General features: G+C 39.8%; 1 non-coding gene across 1 annotated transcript; it reads left to right on the top strand.

Moving 5' to 3' along the window:
- Positions 1-9042: 9042 nt before the first annotated feature.
- LOC123858081 (U6 spliceosomal RNA) lies at positions 9043-9146 on the top strand. Its single transcript, XR_006794042.1, has one exon. It is a non-coding gene; the product is annotated as a U6 spliceosomal RNA (small nuclear RNA).
- The last annotated feature ends 2976 nt before the right edge of the window (positions 9147-12122 follow it).

Here is a 12122-nt window from a genome sequence, read left to right as displayed (position 1 = left end):
CACTTAACTCTAGCATAAAAGATGAAGGACAAGAATATTAAAAATAACTACAATATTTGTTAGTGAATATAATATAAAAAGAGGTAAACTGTGACATCAAAAACAAAAGGAGAGCAAAAGGGTAAAGATTTTCTATGCAACCAAAGTTAAGTTGTTATCAGCATAGACTGTTCTATCTATATGATGTTTTATGTAAGCCTCATGGTAACCACAAAGCAAAAACCTACAGTAGGCTCACAAAAGATAAAGAGAAGGGAATCAAAGCATACCACTAAGGAAAATTATCATTTCACAAAGGAAGGCAGCAAGAGAGGAAGAAAGGAACAAATGAACTGTAAAGTAGCCAGAAAACCATTACTAAGATGCATTAGTAAGTCCTTACCTGTCAATAATTACTCTGAAGGTAAATGGTTAAATTCTCTAATCAAAAGTCATAGAGTAGCTGGATGGATTTAAAAAACAAGACCTGGTACGCTTGGCTGGCTCAGCTTGAAGAACATACAGCTTTTGATCTCAGGGTTGTGAGTTCAAGCCCCACCTTGGTGTAGAGATTACTTAAAAGTAAATAGAGGTGCCCGGGTGGCCAGTCAGTTGAGCATCTGACTCCTGATTTCAGCTCAGGTCATGATCTCATGGGTTGTGTGATCAAGCCTCAAGTCTGGCCCCATGTTCAGCTGGGAATCTGCTTGAAGATTCTCTCCCTCTGCCCCTCCCCCTACTTGCTCTCACTCTCTAAAATAAATAAATAAATCTTTTTAAAAAATAATAAATAAACTTAAAAAAATCTTTTTAAATTAAAATTTAAAAAAAATGGTGCCTACAAGAAACTCATTTCAGCTGTAAGGACACACCTAGGCTCAAAGTGAAGGATTGGAGAAAGATATTCCAGATGGAAAGATAGAAACCGAAAGACAGCAGGGTAGTTATTCTTATGTCAGACAAAATAGACTTTAAACTGAAAACAGTAACAAGAGACAAAGAAGATCATTATATAATGATAAAGGGGTAATTCATCAAGAAGATAATCACAAATATATATGCACTCAACATTAGAGCACCTAAGTATATTAAGCAAATACTAATAGATCCCAAGGGAGAAATAGGCAATATAATAATAGCAGGGGACTTCAATACCGCACTTTCAGCAATGGATAGATCATCCAGACGGGAAATCAATAATGAAACAATGGACTTGAATGACACTTTAGACCAAATGGACCTAACAGACATTCAAAGAACATTCCATCCAACAGCAGCAGAACACACATTCTTGTCAAGTGCACAGAGAACATTCTCCAAGAGAGATCATGTGATAAGTCACAAAACAGGTCTTAGCAAATTTAAGAAGAATGAAATCATACCAAGTACCTTTTCTGACCCCAATGATGTGAAACTAGAAATCAGTAACAGGAAGAAACTGAAAAATTATCAAATATGTGGAAATTAAATAAAATACTCCTGGGGTGCCTGGGTGGCTAAGTCGGTTAAGCGTCCAACTCTTGATTTCATCTCCAGTCATGATCTCAGGGTCGTGAGATAGAGCCCCATGTCAGTGGAGAATCTGTTGAGATTCTCTCTCTCCATCTGCCCTTCCCCCTGCTCTCTCTCTCTCTCTCTCTCCCTCTCTTTCTCTCAAATAAATAAATCTTTAAAAAAAAAAATACTCCGGGAGCACCTGGTTGGCTCAGTCAGTAGGGCATGCAACTCTTGATCTCCAGGTTATAAGTTTGAGCCCCATGTTGAGGCTAGAATTTACTCAATTAAGAAAAAATGTTTTAATAAATAAATAATATACTCCTGAACAAGCATGAGTCAAAAAAGAAATGGGTCAAAAAATAAATCAAAATAGCAAACTAAGGGGTGTCTGGATGGCTAAGTTGGTTAAGCGTCTGCCTTCCACTCAGGTCATGATCCTGGAGTCCTAGGATCAAGCCCTATGTTGGGCTCTGCACTCTGCAGGGAGTCTGCTTCTTCGCCCCTCCCCACTTGTGCTGTCTCTCTCAAGTAAAGAAATAAAATCTTTAAAAAAAATAGCAAACTAAGCCCAAATTTAGCAGAAGGAAGGAAATAACAAAGATCAAAGCAGAAATAAATGAAATAAAGACAGAAAAACAATAAAAAAGATCAATGAGGGGCGCCTGGGTGGCTCAGTCGGTTGAGCGTCTGCCCTCGGCTCAGGTCGTGGTCCCGGGGTCCTGGGATCGAGCCCCGCCTCGGGCTCCCTGCTCGGCGGGAAGCCTGCTTCTCCCTCTCCCACTCCCCCTGTTTGTGTGCTCTTTCTCTCTCTCACTGTCAAATAAATAAAATCTTTAAAAAAAAAAAAGATCAATGAAACTGAGAGCTACTTTTTTGAAAAGATAAACAAAATTGACAAATCTTTACCTAGACTAAGAAAAAAAAAGACTCAAAATCAGACATGAAAAAGAGGACACTACAACTGTACAAATACAAGGAATCATAAGAGATTACTATGAACAGTTATATGCCAACAAATTGGATAACCCAGAAGAAATGATAAATTCCTAGAAACATACAACCTACCAAGACTTAATCATGAAGAAATAGAACATCTGAACAGACCAATAACAAGCAAGAAGATTGAATCAGTAATCAAAACTCTCCCAACAACGAAAAGCCCAGGACCAGACGGTTTCCATGGTGAATTCCACTAAACATTTAAAGAAGAGTTAACACCAGTCCTTCTCAAACTTTTCAAAAAAATTGAACAGAAGAAACCACTCCCAAATTCATTTTAAGATTATCATTATCCTGATATCAAAGCCAGATAAGAAGACTAAAAGAAGGGGACCTGGGTGGCTCAGTCTATCAAGTGTCTGCCTTCAGCTCAGGCCATGATCCCAGAGTCCTGGGATCAAGCCCTGCATCAGACTCCTTGCTCAGCCAGGAGCCTGCTTCTCCCTCTCCTTCTGCCTTTCCCCCCAACTCATGCTTGCTCTCTGTCTCTCTCTCTCAAATTAAAAAAAAAAACAAAAACACTACAAGAAAGCCACAGGCCAATAGCCTGATGAATATACATGCAAAATTTCTCAACAAAATATTAGCAAACCTAATTTAGCAGCACATTAAAAGTATCATATACCATGATCAAGTGGATTTATCTCTGGGATGAAAGGATGGCTCAACATATGCAAATCAATAGATGTGATACACCACATATTAGAATGAAAGATAAACATTGGGGAGATTACACACACACACAAACACAGTGGAATATTACACAGCCATAAGAAAGGATGAGATCCATTTGCAACAGTATGGATGGACCTAGAGGGTACTGTAAGTGAAATAAGTCAGACTGAGAAAGACAAATACTATATAATTTCACTCATTTGTGGAATCTAAAAAACAAAACAAATGAATAAACAAATAAAAAGCAAAATCAGAACTATAAATACAGAGAACAAACTGATGGTTGCCAGAGGGGAGGATGATGGGAGAATGGGTAAAAAGGGTTAAAGGGAGTGGGAGATCCAGCTTCCAGTTATGGAATGAATAAGTCATGGGAATAAAAGTCACAGCATAGGGAATACAGTCAAAGATTTTTTTTAAAGATTTATTTATTTATTTATTTGAGAGAGAGCACAAGGGGGAGGGGCAAGGGGAGAGGGAAAGAGAGTCTCAAGGAGATTCTGCAGGGCCCAACGTGGGGCTCAATCCCACAACTCTGAGATCACCACCTGAGCCAAAACCAAGGGTCGGACGCTTAACCAACTGTACACCCAGGTGCCCCAAAGATATTTTAATAGCATTGTATGGTGACAGATGGTAGCTACACTTGTGGTGAGCATAGCATAATGTATATACACTTATTGAATCACTATGTTATACGTCTGAAACTAATACAAGATTGTGTATCAACTACACTCAAATAAAAATTTTTTTTAAAAAATTAAAAGGGTCACCTAGCTGGCTAAGTTGGTGGAGCATGTGACTCTTGATCTTGGGGTTGTGAGTTCAAGCCCCATATTGGGTGTAGAGATTACTTAAATAAAATCTTTTAAAAATAAAAAATAAAATAAAAAGAGGTAGTAAACAGAAGGAATGCCAGCCATAGTTCTAGAGTAAGGCTCTGGATTATCCTACCTGATGATATCTTAGTTGTTGGATCCTAGGTAAGGTCTGGAAATATTGGGGGGAAAGACTGAAAGTCCTACACCAAAATCTTCACAAAGCAATTATCTTTGGGTGGCATGAACATTCTTATTTTCTTTGTGTGTGTGTGTGTGTGCATACTTTTACTTTCCCTCAATTATGACATAAAAAAAGATAAAGCAAGAGCACCTGGGTGGCTCAGTTGTTAAGCGTCTGCCTTTGGCTCAGGTCATGGTTCCCGGGGTTCTGGGATCGAGCCCTGCATCGGGCTCCCTGCTGGTCGGGAAGACTGCTTCTCCCCCTCCAACTCCCCCTGCTTGTGTTCCCTCTCTCACTGTGTCTCTCTCTGTCAAATAAATAAATAAATATCTTTAAAAAAAAATGATTAAAAGAAAGACTTTTTAAAAAAAAGATAAGGGGGACGCCTGGGTGGCTCAGTCGGTTAAGCGTCTGCCTTCAGCTCAGGTCATGATCCCAGGGTCCTGGGATTGAGTCCCGCATCGGGCTCCCTGCTCTGCGGGGAGCCTGCTTCTCCCTCTGCCTCTGCCTCTCTCTCTCTCTCTCTCTCTCATGAATAAATAAATAAAATCTTTAAAAAAAAAAAAAGATAAGGGATGCCTGGGCGGCTCAGTTGGTTAAGCGACTGCCTTCGGCTCAGGTCATGATCCTGGAGTCCCGGGATCGCGTCCCGCATCAGGCTCCCTGCTCAGTGGGGAGTCTGCTTCTCCCTCTGACCCTCCCCCTTCTCATGTGCTCTCTCTCTCTCTCATTCTCGCTCTCTCAAATAAATAAAATCTTTAAAAAATAAAAAATAAAAATAAATTAAAAAAAGATAAAAGTCATTTGATGAAGTACAACATCTTTTCATGATTAAATACTCTCAACAACTTGGGTACAGGAGGAACATACCTCCACATAATAAAGGCCGTATATAACAAACTTCTGGCTAACATCATACTTAACTGCAAAAGGTTGAAAGCTTTTCCTCTAAGATCAGAAACAAGCCCATGGTGCCCACTTTCAGCACTCCTATTCAACATAACACTGGAAGTCCTAGCCAGAGCAACTAGGCAAGAAAAATAAATAAAAGGCATCCAAATTGGGAAAGAAGAAGTAAAATTGTCTTGTTTGCAGAGGATATCTTGTACATAGAAAATCCTAAAAATTCCACCAAAAAAAAAAAAAAACCTGTTAGAACTAATCAACAAATTCAGTACAGTTGCAGGATACAAAATCAACATACAAAACTCAGTTGCATTTCTATAGAATGACAACAAAATATCTGCAAAAGAAATAAAACAACTCCATTCACAATAGCATCAAAAGCAATGAAATTCTTAGGAATAAATTTAACCAAGGAGATGAAAGATCTTTGCATTGAAAATTATAAGGCTTAAATGAAAGAAATTAAAGAAGACACAAATAAATGGAAAGATATCCCGTGTTTGTGGATGAGAAGAATTAATATCATTAAAATGTCCATACAACCCTAAGCTATTTAGAGATTCAATACAATCCCTACTGAAGTTCCAATGGCATTCTTCACAGAAATTGTAAAAACAATCCTAAAATTCATATGAAACCACAAGACTCTGAATAGCCAAAGCAATCTTGAGAAAAAAAAAAAAAAAAAGCTGGCAGAATCCCAGATTTCAAGCTATACTACAAAGCTATAGTAATCAAAACAGTATGGTATTTGCATAAAAATAGACCAATGGAACAGAATAGAGTGCCCAGAAATAAACCCTCACATATATGGTCAACTAATATTTGACAAAATAAGCCAAGAATACTCAATGCGGAAAGGATGGTCTCTTCAATGAATGGTGTTGGGAAAACTGGATAATCACATCCAGAAAAAATGAAATTGGATCCCTATTTTACACTACTCACAAAAATTAACTTAAAATGGATTAAAGACTTAAGACCCAAAACCATTAAACTCCTATAAAAAAACATAGAGATGGGGCACCTGGGTGGCTCAGTCGGTTAAGTGGCTGCCTTCGGCTCAGGTCATGATCCCAGGGTCCTGGAATTGAGCCCTGCATTGGGCTCTCTGCTCAGCAGGGAGCCTGCTTCTCCCTCTCCCTCTGCCTGCCACTCTGTCTACTTGTGTGCTCTCTCTCTCTGTGTCAAATAAATAAATAAAATCTTTAAAAAAAAAAGAACATAGAGAAGAAGCTCCTTGACGTTGGTCTTGGCAATGATATTTCAGATATGCTACCATATGCATAAGCACCAAAAGCAAAAATAAATAAGTGGGACTACATCAAACTAACAGCTTCTGCACAGCAAAAGAAGCAATCAACAGAATGAAAAGGCAACCTACAGAATGGAAGAAAAAATATTTTAAAATCATATAGCTGATAAAAGGTTAATATCCAAACTATATAAGGAACTCATACAAGACAATAGCCAAAACCAGTCCAATTAAAAATGGGCAGAAGAGGACGCCTGGGTGGCTCAGTTGGTTAAGCAACTGCCTTCAGCTCAGGTCATGATCCTGGAGTCCCGGGATGGAATTCCAAGTCGGGCTCCCTGCTGAGCCAGGAGTCTGCTTCTCCCTCTGACCCTCCCCCACCCCATGCTCTCTCTCTCTCTCTCTCTCTCTCATTCTCTCTCAAATAAATAAAATCTTTTTAAAAAATGGGCAGAAGATATGAATAGATATTTTTCCACAAATGGCTAACAGATAACGTGAAAAGATGCTCAACATCACCAATCATGAGGAAAATGAAAATCAAACCCACCATGAAATATCACCTCACACCTGTTAGAATGACTCCCATCAAAAATACAAGAAATAATCAGTGTTGGCAAGGATGTGAAGAAAAGGGACCTTGTGCACCATGGGGGGGAATGTAAATTTGTACAGCCACTATGGAAAATAGTCTAGTGTTTCCACAAAAAATTAAAAACAGGGGAACCTAGATGGCACAGTTGGTAAGCATCCAACTCTTAATTTCTACTCGGTTCCTGATCTCGGGATCCTGAGATCGAGCCCCATGTCGGGCTCTGTGCTCAGCGGGAAGTCTGCTTGTGACTTTCTCTCCCTCTCCCTCTGCCCCTCCTCCCCCACCACTTGCGCTCTCGCTCTCTCTCTCAAACTAACTTAAAAAAATTAAAAATAGGGCGCCTGGGTGGCTCAGTTGGTTAAGCGACTGCCTTCGGCTCAGGTCATGATCCTGGAGTCCCAGGATCGAGTCCCGCATCGGGCCCCCTGCTCAGCAGGGTGTCTGCTTCTCCCTCTGCCCTCTTCCCTCTCGTGCTTTCTGTCTCTCATTCTCTCTCTCTCAAATAAATAAATAAAATCTTTTAAAAAAAATTAAAAATAGAACTGCCATATTATCCAGCAATCTCACTTCTGGGTGTATATCCAAAAGAAATGAAAACAAAGAAAAGAACTATCTGCACTCCTATGTTAACTGCATGAACTGTATTTACTGTAGCCAAGATATGGAAACAACCTAAGTGTCCATCAACAGATGACTGGATAAAGAAGTTGTGAGACATATATAGATACAGGTATCTATATATGAGAATACAGACGTATAGAGAGAGAATATATAGAATATCTATATAGAATATAGATATATATTCAGTCATAACATGCCACTTGTGACTTGTCACTTAATCTGCAGAATCTAAATTCATAGGTGAACTACTAGAAACAGAGAGTAGAATGGTGGATGCCAGAGGGTAGGGGATATGGGGAGATGTTGTCAAAGTACAAACACCCGGTTTTAAGTTCTGAGGATCTAATATACAGCATGGTGATTATAGTTAACAAAAATCTCTAAAGTTGCTGCGAGACTAGATCTTAAATGTTCTCACCACAAAAAAACAAATGGTAATTATGTGAGGTGATGGAGGTGTTTGCTAATGCTACTATGGTAATCACTACACAATATGTAAGGATCAAATCAACACGTACTTGTTAAGCTTACGCAGTGTTATATGTCAATTTTATCTCAGTAAAACTAATACATAAATAAATATAAATACAAATATATATAGTAGATGAAAACACAAGAAGCAGGTAAAGTGATTTTTTCAGTGGTAGTGATGGGAAGAGACTTACTTTTCCTTGTGTTCCTGCACTGAGCCAGCTAACCAAATGCATCATCCAAACTACTGTACTGTTAGTGCTCTAGTTTTCCAGGTGAGCCTCATTCCTGGAAAAGAGAAGGATGATGATGTCTAGGTACAACCTAGCCTGTGGAGAACCCTGCTAGGAAAAGCAATTGACATTTACTGAATACCATGTTTTAGGCACTTACATATATGTCATATCATTTTCATTAGAGTATAGAAATCAGAAAAAAGAATCTTGGAGGCTTCCATCCCAATCTGCCTAGCCATCTCCTCCTATCTTTGTACTACCAGTCTCATACACTTTGGAGATTCCAGTGAGATCCTGTTTACCCCTCTTCCTCCTCCTATTCTCTCCCCGCAAAAAGTAAAATGTGACATTGGAAAAAAAAAAGTGTATGTATACTTAAGGATAAAATAATGCAATTCATCAAGAAAGCAAATAAGAGATCCCATAAAATTATCTCAATAAATGCCAAAATATGTATTTGATAAAATCATCACTGATTTTTAAAATTATGTTAGAATCTAAAATTAAAAATAGTGACAATATCAAATGTTGGTGAATATGCAGAGAAACTGTGTCTCTTACACTTTGCTAGTGGGAATGTGAAATCTTAGAGCCATCCTGGAAAATAGTTTTGGCAGTTTCTTTAAAAAATCAATATTCACTTACCATATGACCTAGCAATCCTACTCCTGAACATTTATCTCAGAAATGAAACACATGTTCACATAAAAATTTGTGCATGATTGGTCACAGCAGTTTTTTGTATTAGACAAAAACTGGAAACAAAATGTTCTACAATAGGTGAATGTTTAAAAAACTGTGGTACAGCACTGGCTTTAGCAGCACATATACTAAAGTTGGAACAATACAGAGGGGAGCATGGTCCCTGCACAAGGATGACATGCAAATTCCTGAAGCGTTCCATATTAAAAAACAAAACAAAACTATGGTACATCTGAACCATGGAATACTACTTGGTAATAAAAAGGAACAAACTATTGATACAGCAACTTGAATGGACCTCCAAGCATTATGCTGAAAAAGCCAATTTGAAAAGCCCACATATTACTTGATACCATACATCCTCAAAATTAAAAAAAAAAAAAATTATAGAGGCAGAGAACTCACTAGTGGTTGCCAGGCATTAGGGATGGTGGTGGGGAGGGGAAATATGTGGCCATAAAGGAATGGCATGAGGGAGGTCTTTGTACTGATGAAACAGTTCTGTATCTTGATTGCAATGGTGGCTACACAAGCCAAAAAAATGACTATAGAAATATACATTGTACCAATGTCAGTGCTCTGCTTTTGTTATTGTCCTGCAGTTACATAAGATATAAACTGTCTCTCATTCTCTCTGTCTCAAATAAATAAATAAAATCTTAAAAAAAAAAAAAGATTTTATTTATTTATTTGAGAGAGAGAATGAGAGAGAGCACATGAGAGGGGGGAGGGTCAGACGGAGACGCAGACTCCCTGCCGAGCAGGGAGCCTGATGCGGGACTCGATTCCGGGACTCCAGGATCATGACCTGAGCCGAAGGCAGTCGCTTAACCAACTGAGCCACCCAGGCGCCCCAGAAACATTCTTTAACAGGGGCGCCTGGGTGGCTCATTTGGTTAAGCATCTGCCTGTGGCTCAGATCATGATCTCAGGGTCCTAGGATCAAACCCTGCCTTGAGCTCCTCATTGGGCTCAGGCTCCCCACTCAGTGGGGAGTCTGCTTTTCCTTCTCCTTCTGCCCCTCCCCCCTGCTCATGCTCCCACTCTCTCTCTCTCAAATAAATAAAATCTTGATGGAAAAAAAAAAGAAAAAGAGGGACGCCTGAGTGGCTCAGTCAGTTAAGAATCTGCCTTCAGCTTAGGTCATGATCCCAGGGTCCTGGGATCAAGCCCCGCATTGGGCTCCCTGCTCAGTGGGGGAGTCTGCTTCTCCCACTTCCTCTGCCCTGCTCATGCTCTCTCTCTCAGTGTTTCTCTCAAATAAATAAATAAAATCTTTATTTAAAAAAAAGAAAAAAACATTTTTCTTTTTAAGATTTTATTTATTTATTTGACAGAGAGAGACACAGCGAGAGAGGGAACACAAGCAGAGGGAATGGGAGAGGGAGAAGCAGGCTCCCCACCGAGCAGGGAGCCCGATGCGGGGCTCGATCCCAGGACTCTGGGATCATGACCTGAGCGGAAGGCAGACACTCAAGGACTGAGCCACCCAGGTGCCCCAAAAGAAACATTGTTTAACAATGAAACATTTAAAGACATTCTCATTAAAATAAGAAAACATTAGCAAGAAAAGAACAAGCATACCTATAGTGATGCTATTATTTAATGTTGTTTTAGAAGTTTTTGCTAACATAGTAAGATCTGAAACAGAAATAAGAGATTTAAGTATTGGGAAGGAAATAAAATTATCTTTATTTACAGATTATTTGGCATGATGCTTTAAATGTGGAAAACAACCCCAAAATCTTAGAATTATAAGGGAATCCAGGACCAAGATAATACCACAAAATCAATAGCTCAATAATCAGTTGCTGAATTCTTCTCCCCTATAATAGTAGCAAATATACAAACAACTTAGGAATAATCCTAATGAAAAAATATATGCAAGACATATATGTATAAAACCTATATGATGGGGGCACCTGGGTGGCTCAGTCGTTAAGCATCTGCCTTTGGCTCAGGTCATGATCCCGAGGTCCTGAGATCGAGCCCCGTGTTGGGCTTCCTGCTCAGCAGGAAGCCTGCTTCTCCCTCTCCCACTCCCCCTGCTTGTGTTCCCTCTTTCGCTGTGTTTCTCTCTGTCAAATAAATAAAATCTTAAAAAAAAGAAAAATAAAAAAGCCCAAGGGTGCCTGGGTGGCACAATTGGTTAAGCATCGGACTCTTGGTTTCGGCTCAGGCTGTGATCTCAGGGTCGTGGGATTGAGCCCTGTGTCGGGTTCCATGCTCAGTGCAGAGTCTGCTTGAGATTGTCTCTCCCTCTGCCCCGCACACTCATGCTCTCTCTCTCTAAAATAAATAAATAAATCTTGGAAAGGAAAGGAGGGGGAGGGGAGGGGAGAAAAGGAAAGGAAAAAAGCCTGGGCCCTACCCCCAAGAAATACAATTGGTGTTGGTAGCATTGGTATGATCTTCAATCTCCCTAGGCAATTCTAATGTACTCCCGAGGTTAATAACCACCACTATTGACCTCAAGCTATCAAGCCCTACAGACTTCTTTTTCACATTTATCATTTCATACAATTAAGGAAAGGTACTCATTAGGCTAAGAAGTAACATTTGAATCTGAGAGCACAGATGTGGTGCCAGTTCCATTCCAGATAGATACCTCCTGTGATTGATCAAAACAAGATGTGAATTTTTCCCAGCCTGTGTCCTGATCATGGCAAAATTTTCAGTTAATAAAAATGAAGTAATTGGTTCTTTTTTTTTTTTTTCAAGTTTTACATGATTCTCAGAGCAGTTACTAATATTTGAACTGGTACTGAGCGGATGGAGTATATGATGGATTTAAAACACAAAGGTTTGTGTGCTTTCTCCCCTTTCGATCACAGCATCTCTAGGAGGTGGGCAAGGCAAGAGTTTGTTTTGTTTTGTTTTTAGGATTTCACCTATTTATTTGTCAGAGAGAGGGGGAGAGAGAGAACAAGCAGAGGGAGTGGCAGGCAGAGGGAGAAGCAGGCTCCCCGCCGAGCAAGGAGCCAGATGCAGGGCTCGATCCCAGGACCCCGGGATCACGACCCAAGCTGAAGGCAGATGCCGAACCGACCGAGCCACCCAGGCGTCCCAAGGCAAGAGTTTTTAATCCCCATTTTTAGATGAAGACATTGGGGCCCACAGAGGGCAAGTTGTGTGACTAGTTATATAACATAGCCTAGACTGGAACACACCTTTTGACACCTGT

The sequence above is a fragment of the Mirounga angustirostris genome, unplaced genomic scaffold (genome assembly GCF_029215605.1).
Source record: "Mirounga angustirostris isolate CCGP_5_RB_7025 unplaced genomic scaffold, mMirAng1.0.hap1 SCAF_13, whole genome shotgun sequence".
NCBI classification, from domain to species: domain Eukaryota; kingdom Metazoa; phylum Chordata; class Mammalia; order Carnivora; family Phocidae; genus Mirounga; species Mirounga angustirostris.
The sequence above is the reverse complement of the archived record's forward strand: the minus strand, read 5'-3'. Positions and strand labels throughout refer to the sequence as shown.